A 19,422-nucleotide genomic window follows, 5' to 3' on the forward strand; every position below is an offset into this window, starting at 1 on the left:
CACTGTCTGAACATGAGAGGTCCACGGCTATTCAATCCCGTCCCAATACGCATAATAAATATTAACGGAAAAAGATAGATATTTTTCAAGAAAGTTAGTTCCTGCAAGAGGTACCGGATCAACTGGGTTGTATGTAGGCCTGAGAGTCACTCCAAGCAACAGCCTGTTGAACCAAGTTATCACAAGTTAGGCAAGTTGATCCAATGACTCCAGCTTGAAGTTTGAGGCGTGGAGGACCTCTGATGTTTACACCGTGTTCTCTAAACGTGTTTAAGGCAAGGCTTTTCGTGGGTTTTACTGTGCACTTCCTACCATGTCTCTCGCTCCAGCATGATGTCTTACTGGAAGGTCAAGTGCCAACGTGGACAGTATTTCTCACGTGAATATTATTAGAACTCTCGTCTGCTTTCGAAAGAGTATAGAGTGAGTGCTTTCCGGCGGACAGCAAAGGGGGATCTTTATATTTTCCAGCCCTGATATCTTGCCTTCTTTGAAAGGGTATACAAGGACCGGCCAACATTCCACGCGAGATAGAACCAGTGTTTTGAAGAGTAGCATGATAGGAGGGACGCGCCTTGTACTGAAATGTTCTCGTTATCTACCCTGTCATTAGCCCTGGCTGTTGTAGTGTTTGCTTTATTGTGCTCTGTGATCTACAGCTCTCCAAACATCACTCTTCCAGGAAGTTTGACTTGGTTACTCGTATCTCCGAGGAGACGTTTTAGTCTCTGCTCCTTTTAAAGTTTTGGCTTTTTTTTCTGTACCGAAGCTGCTAGAATTGATGAAAAAATCCACAAGGGCCGTGACGAGGATTCGAACCTACGTCCGAGAGGATACTAAACGCTGCCTTAATCGACTGAGCTACGACATGGACATCACGCTATTGTGATTTGTGTGTGCTAGAATTGATCCCTGTTGAACGTAATATTGCTTCCGTTGTCCAGTGCAAGACCTTGTTGATATCCGATTGCAGATTGTCTTCCACTTTCAATTTTCTTAACTTATTTTGGTGTCTGCCAAGGATGACACGGAGGATAGAGGCTTGTATACCTATCCAACTTCTATGTGGACGAGAAAGAATAACGATGCAATGGTGTGTACCCTACGGGCCCGGACATCGTACCATAATCAGCCTGGCGCAAGATTTTACTCGACTTTCTGCCATTAACTATGGACGCAGGTTCGAATCCTCGTCACGGCCCTTGTGGATTTGTTCTGTCATTAACTACGCTGTTAGGAGATTAAAACTTCACCTCCTTACTTTACCTTTTAATCCCTCGGCTTTCATTAATCGGTGGACATATTTCTTAAATGCTTTTAAATAAAAGTTTGTATATTTGAAAACTTAGTTGTGGTTTGTTTAAAGTGCTTCTGGAATGTTGTGGTAGAATGAATCTTTCTGCTTCACAAGTCCTGTGGATCTGGGTTGTTTAGCTCGTTCTTTTCCACATAACTAGTATGCTGTCTCCACCTGTCTCTTAACACCATCTCTAATGACCTGAGATGGTGGTGGGGTTAGTCTAGTTCCTTAGCCTGTGCTTACTGCCTCTGGCGGGGTGGGAGGATATCTTGCTGCCTCTGGCGGGGTGGGAGGATATCTTGCTGCCTCTGGCGGGGTGGGAGGATATCTTACTGCCTCTGGCGGGGTGGGAGGATATCTTACTGCCTCTGGCGGGGTGGGAGGATATCTTGCTGCCTCTGGCGGGGTGGGAGGATATCTTGCTGCCTCTGGCGGGGTGGGAGGATATCTTACTGCCTCTGGCGGGGTGGGAGGATATCTTACTGCCTCTGGCGGGGTGGGAGGATATCTTACTGCCTCTGGCGGGGTGGGAGGATATCTTACTGCCTCTGGCGGGGTGGGAGGATATCTTGCTGCCTCTGGCGGGGTGGGAGGATATCTTACTGCCTCTGGCGGGGTGGGAGGATATCTTGCTGCCTCTGGCGGGGTGGGAGGATATCTTACTGCCTCTGGCGCGGTGGGAGGATATCTTGCCCAGGATTGTTGGATCTGCCTAGGTGTGATGGTTGTTAAAGAGACGTCACCTCCACAACCCTGGCCAATATTGAGAGACGTCACCTCCACAACCCTGGCCAATATTGAGAGACGTCACCTCCACAACCCTGGCCAATATTGAGAGACGTCACCGCCACAACCCTGGCCAATATTGAGAGACGTCACCGCCACAACCCTGGCCAATATTGAGAGACGTCACCGCCACAACCCTGGCCAATATTGAGAGACGTCACCGCCACAACCCTGGCCAATATTGAGAGACGTCACCGCCACAATCCTGGCCAATATGGATTTAGAGCGGAAAGCTCACGTCTTTCGCAGCTACTCGACCACTGTGACAAAATGACCGAGAGTTTTAGTAGAAAAACAATGTCATTCCTCTGTTTTTAAACTAAATCTAGTTATCGTTTAAGCAAGTCGCTGATATTCCTAGTTAAAGTAGCTGATATTCAAGCTTCTGAACCTGCCCGTAGAGACTCGCTCATTTCAGGGGATTCTTTTGTATCTATAAGAATATAGTATCTTTAATGCTAGTATTGCTAAGTCATTGTCACAGAAAAAGGTGGGTGCGCCGCTCCCACGCACCCCGTAAAGTCTCCTTTGTCCGCATAGACATTGTTTCATCACCACTGTAATATGGTAGGGCCTAGACGCAAGACATCCTCCGCTCCTGTGCCAGGTAAGTCCACTACGGGCTCACCATAGCCAGTGCTACTTGCAACCTGTTCGGAGTAGCTGAATCTATAACAGCAGCAGCAAGACATCAGTCACTTTAGAAGTACCAACTGCTCACCACGCTGGTACTCAGCGGTTGGTACTCTTGAGAGTACTCAGCCAAGCGTGTGCTAGCCTCGTGGGAGCCCTCACCAGCCAGCCTTCCTTCCTCTGCTTCATTCATAAGGTTGGTAGTGCTGTAAAGGGAACCTTTAAACTCTGACGGATTTACGGGCTCGCCATAGCCCGTGCTACATGGACACTTCGTTCTGAGTAACTAAAGCTATAACTCCTCCTCCTGACGGACAAAAGATAAATACAAATTTATCTTAGAGTTACTGAGAGGAAACGTCTGAGGTAAGAATTCCTACTAGAGTTACACTACACACAGAAATTACAATTGTGTGATGCATCAAATGAGATGCTCTCGGACGCAGGTTCGAATCCTCGTCAAGGCCCTTGTGGATTTGTTCATTCCTGCCAGAGGGTAAGTCAATGGGGTTTACCGTGCCTGGTCGGCTCTTAGCTCTTGGTCCCCCTCTTCCTAATCGACGGGTCTCTGATGACTCCTGACCTATTTTTCCTGTCGTATCTACTACATATATTTCTGACACGTACAAATAGTTCATTTCATGATTTAACTATTACTTAGCAGTAAATAGGTACCTGGGAGTTACAGCTGCTATGGGCTACTTCCTGGTGTGTGTGTGGGTGGGTGGGTGGGTGGGTGGGTGTGGGTGGGGGTGGGTGGGGTCTACGGGGTCACCATAGTCCGTGCTACTTGTAACTTGTTCAGAGTAGCTGAATCTATAACAGTAGTAGTAATTGGGTGAAGGAACTTTAAAGGTGAGCTGTGATTGGTCTACACGCCATACACAGCGGGAAGAAAGGCCTGGGAAACCTGGCTCGTGATTGGTCGCCGTGTTCTGTGCGGAAGTACAGAAGACTGCCGTGATTGGTCCGGATGGCGTTGTTTATAACGAGCCAAAGTATCCTCATATCTTAGCCACGGGCAGGTAGTTCCATTCCCTTCAATTACAGGTAATTGCGGCTCGGCAGATTCCCAGAAGAGTTTGGGAGAGGAGGAAGACGCCGTTGGTCTCAAGCGTTGCAAAGGGCGATCACATAATTTTTGATGACGTCATAAAAGTGCAGACGACCAATTGGGTTGCGAGGACCATTGTGGACGACATTGAAGATGTGTGTGTGTGTGTGTGTGTGTGTGTGTGTGTGTGTGTTTTATATTTAATAATGTGTGTGGTTGGTTGTTATTTAGGCTTTGGTAGTGTTGGGCATCGCGATAGATGACACAGATGTAACGTTCATGGCTCCAAGGGCCTTGTAATTACCTGAGTGTAATTACCTAAGTGTAGTTACAGGATGAGAGCTACGCTCGTGGTGTCCCGTCTTCCCAGCACTCTTTGTCATATAACGCTTTGAAACTGTGTGTGTGTGTGTGTGTGTGTGTGTGTGTGTGTGTGTGTGTGTGTGTGTGTGTGTGGGTGGGTGGGTGTTCATTTAAGGTACGGGACACTCTCACTCTCTCTCTCTCTCTCTGTCTCCCCCCCCCCACCCACCCCAGGTGTGTGCGTGGGTGGAACTAGCCTAAGCTGCTCTGTCCTTTTGAGATGTATTTTATGATCTCATAAACTTGAACTTGGGTGTGTGTTTTACCATTTGTATTCACTATTTGTATCTGCAGAATAGAGATATTAGCTGTTGGACTCCGCCTTTCTAACCAATTTGTCTACTACATTATATATATTAAACACGTGCACGCATCCACGGGAAGCAGCGCGAAGCACCTGTCTTAACTCCCAGGTACCTATATACTGTTAGGTGAACAGGAGCACCAGGGAGAAACTGCCCATTTGTTTCTGCTTCTGCCGGGGATCGAACCCGGGCCATTAGGACTACGACCCCAGAGCTCTGTCCACTCATTACATGTACGCGTCATCCTTCTCTCGTCTTTGTGATTATTGATGTCGATTTTTTTATGATCTAAGAACAGGACATGTAACAATAGTGAGCAAATGAACAAATCCACAAGGGCCGTGAGGAGGATTCGAACCTGCGTCCGAGAGCATCCCAGACGCTGCCTTAATCGGCAGCCTGGCTTCGGGCCGGGCTTGGGGAGTAGAATTACTCCCAGAAACCCCCATCAAGCAGGTTCAGCGGCTTGCTTTATGCATGGAGTGCTGGACCAATCACTTTGTAATGGATATGTGGGCCTACTGTTAGTTTTAAATTGTTTAAGTTTTGCCCCGAGGGGCGAGTTTATTGGGCAGCGCCACTCATCCTGTGAGTGGACACACCGCCATAGCTGCATGTACAACACTCCCCAATAGGAAGAAAACCCGCTGGGTTGTTCATCCTGGCACTTGTACCCAGACACAGCTGGGCCTGAGCCTACCGCTAGTCTTCTAGATAAAGTTATGGCCAGACTTGCCTCACCCCGGGGCTGGGCTTGGTGAGTAGAACTCTTGGAACACAGGCCGGGTAGCTTCTCCGGCCAGTTCCTGACCTCGGGCCAGGCTGACCTTTGATCTCGGTAACACAGAGACTGGCTACCAACACGACTCATGGCCAGCTCGACCTGTTTAGTCACTTGTAATGTTTTGTATGTTCTAGTCTGTGTCGTGTGGTGGGTGGGGGGGGGGGGTCCTGTATGTGTGTGCTCACCTATTTGTGCTTGCAGGATCGAGCATTGACTCTTGGATCCCGCCTTTCCAGCAATCGGTTGTTTACAGCAATGACTTTAATGACATGACATAATGACAATGACTTTACAGCAGTGTGTGTGTGGGTGGTGGTGGTGGGGGTCCTGTAGTGTGCTGGTGGAGGATCCTATAGAGTATGTGGTAGTGTAATGTAGTCTAATATATTAATCATTTGTGTATTTGTCCCACAGGTAATGTGTGTTCCATGGCGTGTGTTGACTATAAGTAAACACGGAAGGATGAGTTGCTGTACACGGACACTGGCCTGGTCCCCACCTCGGGGAAATACTGCACACGGATTATACAGGTACGATGTACATGAACCAAATGCCCACAGGTGGTAGTGATGTTTTTAGATTCAGCTACTGGGAACAAAATGTTCCAAGTAGCACGGGCTATGGTGAGCCCGTAGTGGATTGGACTTATCTGGCACAGGAGCAGGGCTGTAACTGCCCTTCCCCCCCTCACCACAGGTTGTTGTTGTTGTTAAAGATTTAGCTATTCAGGACGGAGTGTCCATGTAGCACGGGCTATGGTGAGCCCGTACACCACAGGTGTGGTATATGTATTATATATGCAATAAGCGAGGTGCGCACGGCTCTGGCGCAAGCAGGTTATACCGTGATGGTTGCTTCAATTGTACGGTATGAACACTGAGTAGCTGTGAACTTATGTATTATCAAGCGTCTGTACCTGCAGCCCGTCCTCTTAAACAAAGGCCAAAGTTCATTCCATCCACCCATTAAACCCTCTGTATATGAATGAAAAACGATTAACATCACGACTCGTTTGATGAATTATGGACACTTCCGGAACAAGTGTTTAACTGACGTCTTTTGTTCGAACCACAACGCTGTAAATGCTTCACCCACGTACTACAAATAATCGCCAACAGAAACTAAAAGACGTAACCAATACCTAAATATGCACAGCATGCTAATATATAACAATATTAATTTATATTTGATAAAATTTATATTCTGAATGAACAGCATATTAAAATTGATGAATACCTTTTTTGGGTCGACCGCTGGATGGAATGGACTTGGTCTAAGACCGAATTGCTACCTGGTATTACACAAGGCAAGTAGGCGGAACATAGCTAGATCTCATTTTCCTATCGTCAGTGATAAGCAAGTATTCGCAGGCCTGGTCGAGGACCGGGCCGAGGGGACACTAAGCCCCGAAATCATCTCAAGATAACCTCAAGATGCTAGCTAGCATCTTCGCTTCCACACACTGGTTGGGCACACCACCACCGCTCGCTCCATCTAAACTCAATAGACCTTGGTATAGTTCTAAGACCACGCAATTGTAGATAGAGAAGTTTAAATATACGTGTTCTAGTTTGCCAAGTTCGTGAAGTAGACCAAAGTGTATCAGTTAATATGATGTATTATTGACTATAATGTGAAATATGGAATTCAAAAAACTTATTTCAGTATCAAAGATTTGTAACAAGATTAGTGTCAGAGCTAAGAGGGTTAAGCCGGAGCCAATCTCTCAACCCTAGAGGATAGAAGGAACATAGGGGACATGATCACAACATTAAAAATAGGGGAATGATGTGTACAAGGATAGCCTCTTCTGATTGAAAAAGCAGGACAAGATGATAGGTGGAAGCTGGACCCACAAATGAGCCAAATGGACGTAATAAAGTACTTGTACCTTGTACGGGTAGTTAACAAGTGGAATGTTATGAAGGTAGTTGTTGTAGAAGCCACCTCCATCCACAGCTTTAAAAACCACATTTGACGAAACATTTGAACATCAGGATAGTTCAGGTATCGTCAAATTGGAGCGTAACAGGTACAAGGCTAGTCGGCGAGGGGCATAAAGAGCTAACCTTATCAACCCATTAGACTAATGGGTCTAAGTACACCAGCCACATCACCACTACACCACAGTTGTTACACCTACAAATAGATTCATTGCATCCAGTACCACATGGGAGACATCTCCCGTCACGCAGGGTGCAGTCGCACCTCCACAGATCTCCAGTATCATCTATTGATACTGGAAATGGCTCAAAAGGGCCACCACTTATGGGCTATTCATGCCCATGCCACCTTTTGGGTAGCTTAATCTTCTCTCTCTCTCTCCCCCCCCCCCAATACCACACTGATAAATCTCGCTTATCATCTTTCTTTCTGTATTAAAGAGTTCAGGTATATCCAGGTGCCCTTACTGCACTCACCCACCGTGACAGTAGAGCTACAGTAGGCTTACAGCACAACTCTCAACCTCCAGCTTGAAGCCTATCCTCAGTACAATTATTTCAGCCTTGCTTATAATTGTTTTAAATGCTGCAAATCCACAAGTTAGAATTATACTCTTAATATGTGTAATTACATTTTTTTTACAAAATATAAAATAGTATTTTCGTTGTTAAAAAAAATATGAAAAAAGGGATCTTTCCATGCCAGACTGTATGTGTATAAGTAAGACGATTCAGGAATTTGAGTTAGATAAAAAATTATGTGAATTATTTTAAGACATTTCGAGCTGGAGGATTTCTGGGAGGCGATGCGTAATTGTTCAGTAGGTATTATTACTGTGTTCCTTAGTAACCAGGGGCCAGATTCACGAAGCAGTTACGCAAGTACTTACGAAGGTGTACATCTTTCCTCAATCTTTGACGGCTTTGTTTACATTTATTAAACAGTTTACAAGCATTAAAACTTCCCAATCAACTGTTATTGTTATAAACAGCCTCCTGGTGCTTCGGAGCTTATTAACTGCTTAATAATTGTAAACAAAGCCGTCAAAGATTGAGGAAAGATGCACACGTTCGTAAGTACTTGCGTAACTGCGTCGTGAATCTGTCCCCTGGTTCGCTGGGGTCTTAGCTCAGGGTACTTCCTCCCTGGGGCCACCAGGGGAGGTGGTGTTATGAAATTGAAACAAGTTTATCGAGGTAAAATACACACAAAGGGATGAGGTAGCTCAAGCTATTCTCACCCCGTTCAGTACATCGTGTTAATACATACATATACACACATCACAAACAATAAACATATTACCGAACATTCTGAGAGATAAACATATACATTTCCTCCTTTACACAAGTAATGTGATGTTACGAGTTCTTGTCAACGTGTATGATTGAATAGCTGGTTGAGGAAGGTCAGAAAGACTGCTTTTTATCCTCTTACCCCCAAAGAGTCAAATTAGATAGGCTTTCTATGTATCTATCATTTTATGAGCAAGATAAGTCCAATATTGACCCCAGCCGCTGGTAGCCTATCATTTTTGACCGTTATTTTGGTAGCATTGTCGGCATTGTTCTTGTGTATGATATTTAATTTGTATTCTACATTTATGTATTCTTATCCTTATTTTTCCTACGGTTGTCCCCTTGCTCTTTCATGTTGGATGTGTTTCTTGCCACATTTGGCGCCCCCCACACGCCTGCTCGTAGGACGTAACCTGCGTTAGTTTTTAATATAGCACAAGGCGAGGCAAGGCCACCCTGCAGAAAGCGATTCCAGTTCTTACTTCTCGGAACCCAGAGTTCTCGGAATTTGTGGTCTGGTGTGGCCTTCCTGGGCTGTTGTGACTCCCTCCCTCCCTCCATCCCTCGCTCCCTCAGTCCCTCCCCTGCATCCCTCTCTCTCTCTTGCCCGTCCTTTCTTTCCTGCCTTCCCTTCTCTTCCCCTGCCTGCCTGCCTGCCTGCCTGCCTTCCCTTCCCCTGCCTGCCTTCTCTTCCCCTGCCTGCCTGCCTTCCCTTCCCTTCCCTTCCCCTGCCTGCCTTCTCTTCCCCTGCCTGCCTGCCTTCCCTTCCCTTCTCTTCCCCTGCCTGCCTGCCTTCCCTTCCCTTCTCTTCCCCTGCCTGCCTTCCCTTCCCTTCTCTTCCCCTGCCTGCCTTCCCTTCCCTTCTCTTCCCCTGCCTGCCTTCCCTTCCCTTCTCATCCCCCTGCCTGCCTGCCTTCCCTTCCCTTCTCTTGCCTGCCTGCCTGCCTTCCCTTCTCTTCCCCCTGCCTGCCTGCCTTCCCTTCCCTTCTCTTCCCCTGCCTGACTGCCTGCCTTCTCTTCCTCTGCCTGCCTGCCTTCCCTTCCCTTCTCTTCCCCTGCCTTCCCTTCCCTTCTCTTCCCCTGCCTGCCTTCCCTTCCCTTCTCTTCCCCTGCCTGCCTTCCCTTCTCTTCCCCTGCCTGCCTTCCCTTCCCTTCTCTTCCCCTGCCTGCCTGCCTTCCCTTGCCTGCCTGCCTGCCTTCCCTTCTCTTCTCTTCCCCTGCCTGCCTGCCTGCCTTCCCTTCTCTTCCCCTGCCTGCCTGCTTTCCCTTCCCTTCTCTTTCCCTGCCTGCCTCCCTTCCCTTCTCTTCTCTTTCCCTGCCTGCCTCCCTTCCCTTCTCTTCTCTTTCCCTGCCTGCCTCCCTTCCCTTCTCTTCCCCTGCCTGCCTTCCTTCCCTTCCCTTCTCTTTCCCTGCCTGCCTCCCTTCCCTTCTCTTCCCCTGCCTGCCTTCCCTTTATTCCCTTCTCTTCCCCTGCCTGCCTGCCCGCCGTAATAAAATTCGCAATAGTACATCACAACATTGTATCTTTGAGAAGGCATAGTATTCTCGCTCAAAGCTACCGTGAAGGTCGTCGAGGGAATATCCTCAACTTATGATAGGACGTGTAAGCGTGTGTAATATGGCTGATATCGGGTCGTGTCTTAACGTTTGTGCAGTATTTTGGTCGAACTAGATGGCGTCTGTCATAGCTGTGACTTTATAACTGTTGATATTGCTTTTCGGGATCACGTGACCTCGTCTGGCCAATGGGAGACGACCTATGGTGTGTGTGCGCGAGATTGACCGTGATTGGCCCGCTGCACGTTTCTTGAGGAGTGGACGCCCATTGACTGTCAGGGCGTTGAGAGTTCATAACTAAATTCTAGAGGAATTTGGCTATTTACGGGAGGGACCGTAGTTAACCGGAGCCACTTTGGTGCTTAGTCTTCGTACTTGTCTATCTTGAGGTGTTTTCGGGGCTTAGCGTCCGTCTTAGGAACCGGTGCTTTTTAAAGATGGGTGTTGGGGGGGGGGGGGGGGTCGACCCCCATACAATCACAAATCGCCATGCACCGTTGCACGAGATGGGGCCCCCCCAAGCGCCTAGCCTTTAGACAGACAAACATTATATTTTATAATATATGCGCACGAAGGTGCCACCCGGCGTTGCCCGGGTAACGGAGGCCTAATCCTCACTGCACACTATCTTCATCGCTGGAACCATTCAACTACATATGAGCATCATCATCATCACCACCATAACAATCTTCACTATCCGGGCACCGCCAGGCACCTCCCCCCCCCTCCCATCTACATTCATCACCATCACTATACCTTCCCTCTTCATCACCTTATGGTGATTACATCATCATTCCGGCTTGGTGCCTTTTGATTACACTCCATCACCTTCCTTATCCTCCATCACCATCTCGCCTCTCACCACTAACCATTTTTACTATACACTATCATCTATAAATTACGTAAGCCAAACTAACATTTAATTATATTTTTCGATGGATCTTCGTAAGGATGGAGTATTTAGCGTATTTAGTATTAGGAGTATTTATCTGGTATTTAGCGATAATTGGTATCATTTACCATTTCATGCAATGGGAGATATGAGGATCAACCCCGACCCGGCTATAACCATCTGGGAACTAAGAGTAATCACCGTGCAAAGTTTGAAGACATCTCCAAGCGTCTGCCTTACCTCGAACAACCTAACAATCTCTTAATTATCTCTCAAGAGTGCAGACACGTGTCTACCCTGAATCCAAAACCGTTAATTTCTCAAAGTAGAACGGCTGTTAGGGGCAGATAATGATGTCCTTCTTTAGTGCAGCCATTGTTCTGGAACTCCTTGAGATACACTACTGACTTCAGATGATCCCAAATTGCCGTCGTAAGGTCTGGAGAACTAGCAGGCGGCCATTTGCCTGGAGCTCACCTTTCCATGTTCACCTGTTGGAAAAGTGTTTTTTATTAAAACCACAAAAAATGGCAGCAGTGAGCAAGTGTGGGAAGGCTCAATCTTCTAGGAACCGCATTTTGTGTCTTTCCTGTAGAGGAATGTTGTGTATGCCGGCGAGGAGTCACAATAACGTGGCTAAAGTATGTTGACCAGACCACACACTAGAAGGTGAAGGGACGGACCGAAACGTCGTCGTCCCTTCACCTTCTAGTGTGTGGTCTGGTCAACAATGTTGTGTAGTTGAGATATAAGAGAAGTTACCATAGCCAAGTCCTCTAGGGCACCATGATTCATGGATCAGTTTGAAAGTGGCCTTCAGGCATCCAATTTGTGTTGTTTGAGTCCAGTAACGTGCATTGTGCTGGCTGACCCTACCAGTTAGTGTGTTATCACTCAAACACGCAAGTTCCCTCTGGTGTAAGAACCATTTACATGGGTTCGTATCCTGGCCGGGGAGGATTTACTGGGCGTAAATCCTTAACTGTAGCCTCTGTTTAACTCAACAGTAAAATGTGTACTTGGATGAAAAAACGGTTCTTCGCGGCAGGGGATCGTATTCCAGGGACCATAGGATTAAGGACTTGCCCGAAACGCTACGCGTACTAGTGGCTGTACAAGAATGTAACAACTCTTGTATATATCTAGAAAGAAAAAAATTAGCACCCGTGCGGCTGGTCGCTGAAGGAAGGCTGGTCGCTGAAGGAAGGCTGGTCGCTCGCATGTTTATCCACACTTTGGAAGACGATAAGTTTGATAATCATCATTTGAGCAAGTGACAACAACGTTTACTCTAGTTTAATAGTTACTAAATGTCACGCCTTGGCGTTGTGAGGTAATTTAGAAAAGTCAGGATCATTACTCTCGCCGGAACCGCAGCCGCGAGAACCGCAGCAATGTAGAAGATAATAATCACCTAACACAAATCGTTTGGTTGACATCCGAACGTTCCCAGAGTGACGTGGAGCAGTAAAAGTCCATTCCATCCAGCGGTCGACCCCACAGACTCGTTCATAAGTGTTTACATGCTGTTCATTCAAAACGGGAATTTTCTCAAATATAAATTATATTATCATTGTGCATATATAGGCATAGGTTAGGTGTTTAGGTTCTGTTGGCGATTATTTGTATTTGTAGTACGTGGGTGAAGCATTTATAGCGTTGTGGTTCGAACAAAATTCGTTAGTGAAGCACTTGTTCCGGAAGTGTTCGAACGAAATCAGTCGAGTCGTGTGTAATCCGTTTTTCATTCATAAACAGCTGGGGGTTTGGCGGGTGGATGGAATCACTTTTGGGTCTTTGTTTGGAGGACGAGCTGCTTAAATCGTTCCCAACTTTAATAAACTGAAGCCCGAATATCCCAAAATTACCCGAACCTAACAAGAGGATCCACGAATAGAAAACGGAACACTACGTCAATTTTGAGATCCGCTGCGATTTTCAGTACAGTACAATCAGTTTTTGGCCTTTAGGAAGGTGGGTGGTGGATTTGTGGGTCAAAATTCGATGTCCTATACAAGAAGACGGGATCGTGTGATGGTCCGAACCTCACTCGAACCCCCACAGACCAGATCATCCTGCAGCCCGTCCTCCAAACAAAGATCCAAAAGTGATTCCATGCACCCGCCAAACCCCCTGTTTATGAATGAAAAGCGGTTTACACACGACTCACAACTGCTGACGTTCGAACATATCCGGAACAAGTGCTTCACTGACGAATTTTGTTCGAACCACAACGCTGTAAATGCTTCACCCACGTACTACAAATACAAATAATCGCCAACAGAACCTAAACACCTGACCTAACCTAACCTATGCCTATTTATACACAATATCCTAATATATTATAATATTAATTTATACTTGAGAAAATTCACGTTTTGAATGAACAGTATGTTAAAATTTATGAATGCGTCTGTGGGGTTGACCGCTGAATGTAATGGACTTGAGTCGAGGATGGGTTGAGTACAATCAGTTTTTGGCCTTTAGGAAGGGGGGTGGTGGATTTGTGGGTCAAAATTCGATGTCCTATACAAGAAGACGGGATCGTGTGATGGTCCGAAACTCACTCGAACCCCCACAGACCAGATCATCCTGGGTCTCCCTTTCTTGGTACCTTTAAAGTACCTTAACACTAGGTACTTCGACTGTCCTGTAATTTGAATGACACTTGAATTGGATTTGTTTACACGTGGTAAGGAGGTTGTGGTTGGTTGATTGTGGGGAGGTTGTGGTTGGTTGATTGTGGGGGTATTGAGGTAGATTTTGTGGTGGCGGGGGGTTGATTGTGGTGGTGGGGGGTTGATTGTGGTGGTGGGGGGTTGATTGTGGTGGTGTCGAGGTAGGTTTTATTGTGGTGGGTGTCTCTAGGGTCCGTTTCAGTGTGTGTGTTACCTTGGGGGGGGGGGGGCTTACAGACTCATACAGGTTCTGTAGTTCTTGGAAGCCCTCGATGTATCGGATAAAAAAACTTGGGGAGGCGGGTTGACTGGTAACTGGGCCTAGTGCTGATTGTTCACCTCCTCACGCTCCCCCTCCCCCCCCCCGGCTCTGTCTATGTGTCTGTCTGTCTGTCTCTGTCTGTGTGTGTCTCTCTGTCTGTGTCTGTCTGTGTCTCTGTCTGTCTATCTGTCTCTCTGTCTATCTGTCTCTCTGTCTTGTGTCTGTCTGGCTTGTGTCTGTCTGTCTGTCTGTATTCACCTAATTGTTGTACTCACGTAGTAGTGCTTGCGGGGGTTGAGCTCTGGCTCTTTGGTCCCGCCTCTCAACTGTCAATCAACTGGTGTACAGGTTTCTAAGCCTACTGGGCTCTATCATATCTTCATTTGAAACTGTGTATGGAGTCAGCCTCCACCACATCACTGCCTAATGCATTCCACCTGTTAACTAATCTTTCCATCTGTTAACTACTCTACAACTACTGACACAACTGTGTGTGTGTATATATATCTCAGTTTTAATTCTTTCAATCTTTATCTTTCAGTGTCAATCTCCATTTGTCCTCTACATCTCTTTCCTCCCCCCCTGGCCCAACACACAATTGGTCACCATCTTGGTTATTCTCTCCAGTTCGTACACGCGAGTGAGCCTGGACAAGGCAGCTGTAAGTCAGCCACAAGGAAGTTACCAGAGACGGAAGGTGACGAGCGGAGTTCCTCAGGAGTTGATACTGGCGCCCATCTTGTTTGTTTTCAGCCACATGACAGGGAATTGGGCCCTCTCCCCCTTCGAATAAATATTTGCTGATACGAAATTGAGTGGTTATCTTGAGATCTTGAGGTTATCTTGAGATGATTTCGGGGCTTTAGTGTCCCCGCGGCTCGGTCCTCGACCAGGCCTCCACCCCCAGGAAGCAGCCCGTGACAGCTGACTAACACCCAGGTACCTATTTTACTGCTAGGTAACAGGGGCATAGTGTGAAAGAAACTCTGCCCATTGTTTCTCGCCTTTGTTTGGATCGAACCCGGGACCACAGGATCACAAGTACAGCGTGCTGTCCGCTCGGCCGACCGGCTCCCAGTGCCTGGAAGTCATAATATTGGCAACTGTTAAGTGACTTGTAAGTTTTTGACCCCGATAAATGCAAAGTTATGACCATGGGGGGACGTAAATCTGAAGACCTATATAGCAGTAAAGAATAAATGAGAGATCTGAGTAAGTACCGCCATAAAACTAACACCAGAGGCACACATTATCAGAATAATGTGGCCAATATGTGAACAAACTTGCCAACGCCCAGATTCTGCAGCTTGGACCGAACCTTGAGGGCACAGATACAACGTGCGGGTACCCGCTCTCGATTATGTATATCTTTATAAGTATAAATATATGCAACAATGCTTGTTGCTGAGTTACAAGGAAAGACCTAGGGAACTGAACCTCGCCACGCTGGAGAGTCTGACGAATGAAGAGTACATCATAACGAAATAAAAGATTGCAGTCAAAGTTGACTAAGTAAGTTGACTAAGATGCAGAGACTATAGCAACAGGAGAAGCAAGCAAGCAAGCAAGCAAGCAAGCGAGAGCACGCACAGAGGGGGGGACCTCGTGGCTGAGTAGACAACGCTCGGGTGTCGTAGTCCGAATAGCCCGGGGTTTGATTCCCGGCGGAGACGGAAACAAATGGGCAGAGTTTCTTTTACCCTAATACCTCAGTTCACCTAGCAGTAAATAGGTACCTGGGAGTTACAGCTGCTACGGGCTGCTTCCTGGGGATGTGTCCACCCGCGTGTTAGAGAGAAATATATGTAGTAGATATAATAGATGAAAAATAGATTGGCTAGAAAGGCGGGGGACCAAGACATACATAGCTCGATTGTAGACACAAATAGTAAATACTCACTGTCACTCAGCCACTCACTCACTCACTCACTCACACTTACACTCTCACTCACACTTACACTCTCACTCACTCACTGTGTGTATACACATTACACCCCCCTCCTGACGGGTCCCCTATAGGAAAGATGTAAAAGATTGACACAGATTAAGCCGTCCAAGAGGTAGCACGGGCCTGAATATCCCGTAAGAGAGGCATAAGGTGTAGTGGCCTATAAGTACAGGTGAGCTTGAGTGTGAAGGTGAGGAGGAGTGGGAGTGGAGGAGGCGGGGGTGTGGCAGCAGGACGGGCAGGGGTCCGCGCTCACCACTAGCTGAAGACTTGGGGTCGAGCTGGGCCAGCAGTCGCACCCCGCGCTAGTAACCTCTCTCCCTGGTTCGACTCCCTCTCCACTCTCCCTCCAGTATCTTGAGGCTCACTTGGCCCAGTGTTTATCCAGGCCTCCAGCCGTCTGCTGGATTGCGAAATTGGATCGATAATGAAACGAGAGGAAATGACCGCGTGACTCTAAGGGATAAAAGAGATACGCAAAGTTCTCTCGTTTGAAAGATTGCCGTCAACAAAATTATGAATCGCAATGAACGAGGAAGAGGAAGAACAAGGTGTGATTACTGTGTTCTCTTTGTATTTGGACCCGACAGTTTAGTGTAGTGGAAATGTTTTAGTGTATTGAGCTTTTCAGTTGGTCTCTGGCACCGGCCAGTCGTGTGTTGGTCTGTGTCGTGCAAGTGGTAGTGCTTTCCCGCGCGTAGTGGTGGATGGCGCGAACTGTGCGGGGGAACTGTGTATTTAGAACAACATTATTGTGGGTTTCAACGCGTGAGAGCTTTACAGTCGCGTCACTTAGCACTCGCTAACAGCGTCATGGAAGCCTAACAGCGTCTTTTCTTTCTAAAAGTGCCGGACCAACCGGGCTGTGGTGGATATGTGGGCCTGCGGGCCGGCCCCTCCAAGCAACAGCCTAGTGGACTAAACACACTCAAGTCAAGCTTGCCCTCGGGCCGGGCTTGGGGAGTAGAACATCTCCCAGAACCTCATCAAGCAGGAGTGCTTAAGCGGTAACTACCATCAGTGAGACATAACTACATATATATTTATTCCCGTTGGCACTGGAACGAGTACACCTACTCAGGTTAGTACTGGAATCCAAGGTTACTTTTTCGCGCTGCCTGAAGATGACTACACAGCGCCATTGTTGTGGACCATCTACGCATGTTACCAGGACTAACGTAAGAGGGTCCCATGAGTACCCAGGTGGTACTGTAAAGGTAGGAGTAACTCCACACAGTATTATTGACTTATCTTGTATGTTCTGAAAACTTAGCGAGACCTCTAACTTGAGAAGAAGCGTCAAGTTAGTGCTCTTAATAACTTTGTGACCTCCATATGGCTCGTGATACACATTTAATGTGATTTCGCCTATTTGTGTTTGTGGGGGTTGAGCTCTGGCTCTTTGGTCCCGCCTCTCAACTGTCAGTCAACTGGTGTACAGGTTCCTGAGCCTACTGGGCTCTATCATACCTATACTTTGATTTGACATCCACACATTTAATGTGTGGAAGGAAGTGGTTAATGCGGGGAAGTGGTTCATATAGCCTCGGCTATCACTTCCTTATGTCCGGTCGTGATGGTCAAGCGGATTAAGGCGTCCCTGTACATACCAGTTGTGGGAGTATGGGTTCGAGTCACTTCTGGGGTGTGAGTTTTCAGTTGTATATAGTCCTGGGGACCATTCAGGCTTGTTTGCACATTTAATGTGTGTAATACTATACTTGTACATTTCTTTTGGTTACTAGGGAAGGCGTCCACTAATAGTATGAAAACAATTTTAATCTGGCCAGATATTTTATTGAGAAAATTTAAAATTATGGTACAAATAATGGTTACTATTTTTTTTGGCTATTAAAGAAGGGATTTCAAAGCGTAGAATAGTTAATCGCTGGATAATACCAGCAGTCATAGCATACTGGAACCTAAGAGATTGATCACTAGGTCTGTTACCACCTACCTTGAGGTGCTTCCGGGGCTTAGCGTCCCCGCGGCCCGGTCGTCGACCAGGCCTCCTACATCAAGGGTTACCTACATCTCTTGCCTACATCAAGGTAAGGTAACCTTAGGAGGTCAGCTATTGTATTGTGTGTGTGTGGGGGGGGGGGGGGAGGTGCCGCTGCTGCTGGTCAAGGCCCCCCCCCCCCCTCCTCCTAATTTATCTCAAGAGTTTTTCTTGTTAAACACAGTCCTTGATGACGGCGGCGGTGAGCACACAGTGTCGCAGATGCTCTGGGATACTCTCGGACGCAGGTTCGAATCCTCGTCACGGCCCTTGTGGATTTGTTCAGTGTCACTGATTTATTGGCTGGAAAAAGTACTTGTTATTCTGCTCGACCTGTTGCTGGCAGCATTGTTAGTGTGAGGTGAGGCATTATCAGTGTGTGAGGCGAGGCATTATCAGTGTGTGAGGCGAGGCATTATCAGTGTGTGAGGCGAGGCATTATCAGTGTGTGAGGCGAGGCATTATCAGTGTGTGAGGTGAGGCATTATTAGTGTGAGGCGAGGCATTATTAGTGTGAGGTGAGGCATTAGTGTGTGAGGCGAGGCATTATCAGTGTGTGAGGCGAGGCATTATCAGTGTGTGGCGAGGCATTATTAGTGTGAGGCGAGGCATTATTAGTGTGAGGTGAGGCATTATCAGTGTGTGAGGCGAGGCATTATCAGTGTGTGAGGCGAGGCATTATCAGTGTGTGAGGCGAGGCATTATCAGTGTGTGAGGTGAGGCATTATTAGTGTGAGGCGAGGCATTATTAGTGTGAGGCGAGGCATTATTAGTGTGAGGTGAGGCATTATCAGTGTGTGAGGCGAGGCATTATCAGTGTGTGAGGCGAGGCATTATCAGTGTGTGAGGCGAGGCATTATCAGTGTGAGGCGAGGCATTATCAGTGTGAGGCGAGGCATTATCAGTGAAGTGAGGCGAGGCATTATCAGTGTGTGAGGCGAGGCATTATCAGTATGCGAGGCGAGGCGTTATCAGTGTGTGAGGCGAGGCATTATCAGTGAAGTGAGGCGAGGCATTATCAGTGAAGTGAGGCGAGGCATTATCAGTGAAGTGAGGCGAGGCATTATCAGTGAAGTGAGGCGAGGCATTATCAGTGTGTGAGGCGAGGCATTATCAGTGAAGTGAGGCGAGGCATTATCAGTGAAGTGAGGCGAGGCATTATCAGTGAAGTGAGGCGAGGCATTATCAGTGAAGTGAGGCGAGGCATTATCAGTGTGCGAGGCGAGGCGTTATCAGTGTGTGAGGCGAGGCGTTATCAGTGTGTGAGGCGAGGCGTTATCAGTGTGTGAGGCGAGGCGTTATCAGTGTGTGAGGCGAGGCGTTATCAGTGTGTGAGGCGAGGCGTTATCAGTGTGTGAGGCGAGGCGTTATCAGTGTGTGAGGCGAGGCGTTATCAGTGTGTGAGGCGAGGCGTTATCAGTGTGTGAGGCGAGGCGTTATCAGTGTGTGAGGCGAGGCGTTATCAGTGTGTGAGGCGAGGCGTTATCAGTGTGTGAGGCGAGGCGTTATCAGTGTGTGCGAGGTGAGGCATTATCAGTGTGAGAGGCGAGGCATTATCAGTGAACAGTGGCATTTACTAATTATCAAGATAAAGTGCTCAATAAATATGAATGAGATAG

General features: G+C 47.3%; 1 protein-coding gene across 3 annotated transcripts in view; it reads left to right on the forward strand.

The window, feature by feature from the left end:
- The window catches only part of LOC123768213 (suppressor of cytokine signaling 3), a 142,657-nt gene that overhangs the window by 84,923 nt on the left and 38,312 nt on the right, over positions 1 to 19,422 (forward strand). The window contains exon 2 of one of the 3 annotated variants that reach the window (XM_045758650.2): positions 5,640 to 5,755. The exons of the other annotated variants lie outside the window; for them this stretch is intronic. The gene's annotated coding sequence lies outside the window, so the exon portion shown is untranslated. The remainder of the gene's footprint in view (positions 1 to 5,639; positions 5,756 to 19,422) is intronic. 3 annotated transcript variants of the gene reach the window in all.

Source organism: Procambarus clarkii, chromosome 59 (assembly GCF_040958095.1).
Source record: "Procambarus clarkii isolate CNS0578487 chromosome 59, FALCON_Pclarkii_2.0, whole genome shotgun sequence".
NCBI lineage: Eukaryota > Metazoa > Arthropoda > Malacostraca > Decapoda > Cambaridae > Procambarus > Procambarus clarkii.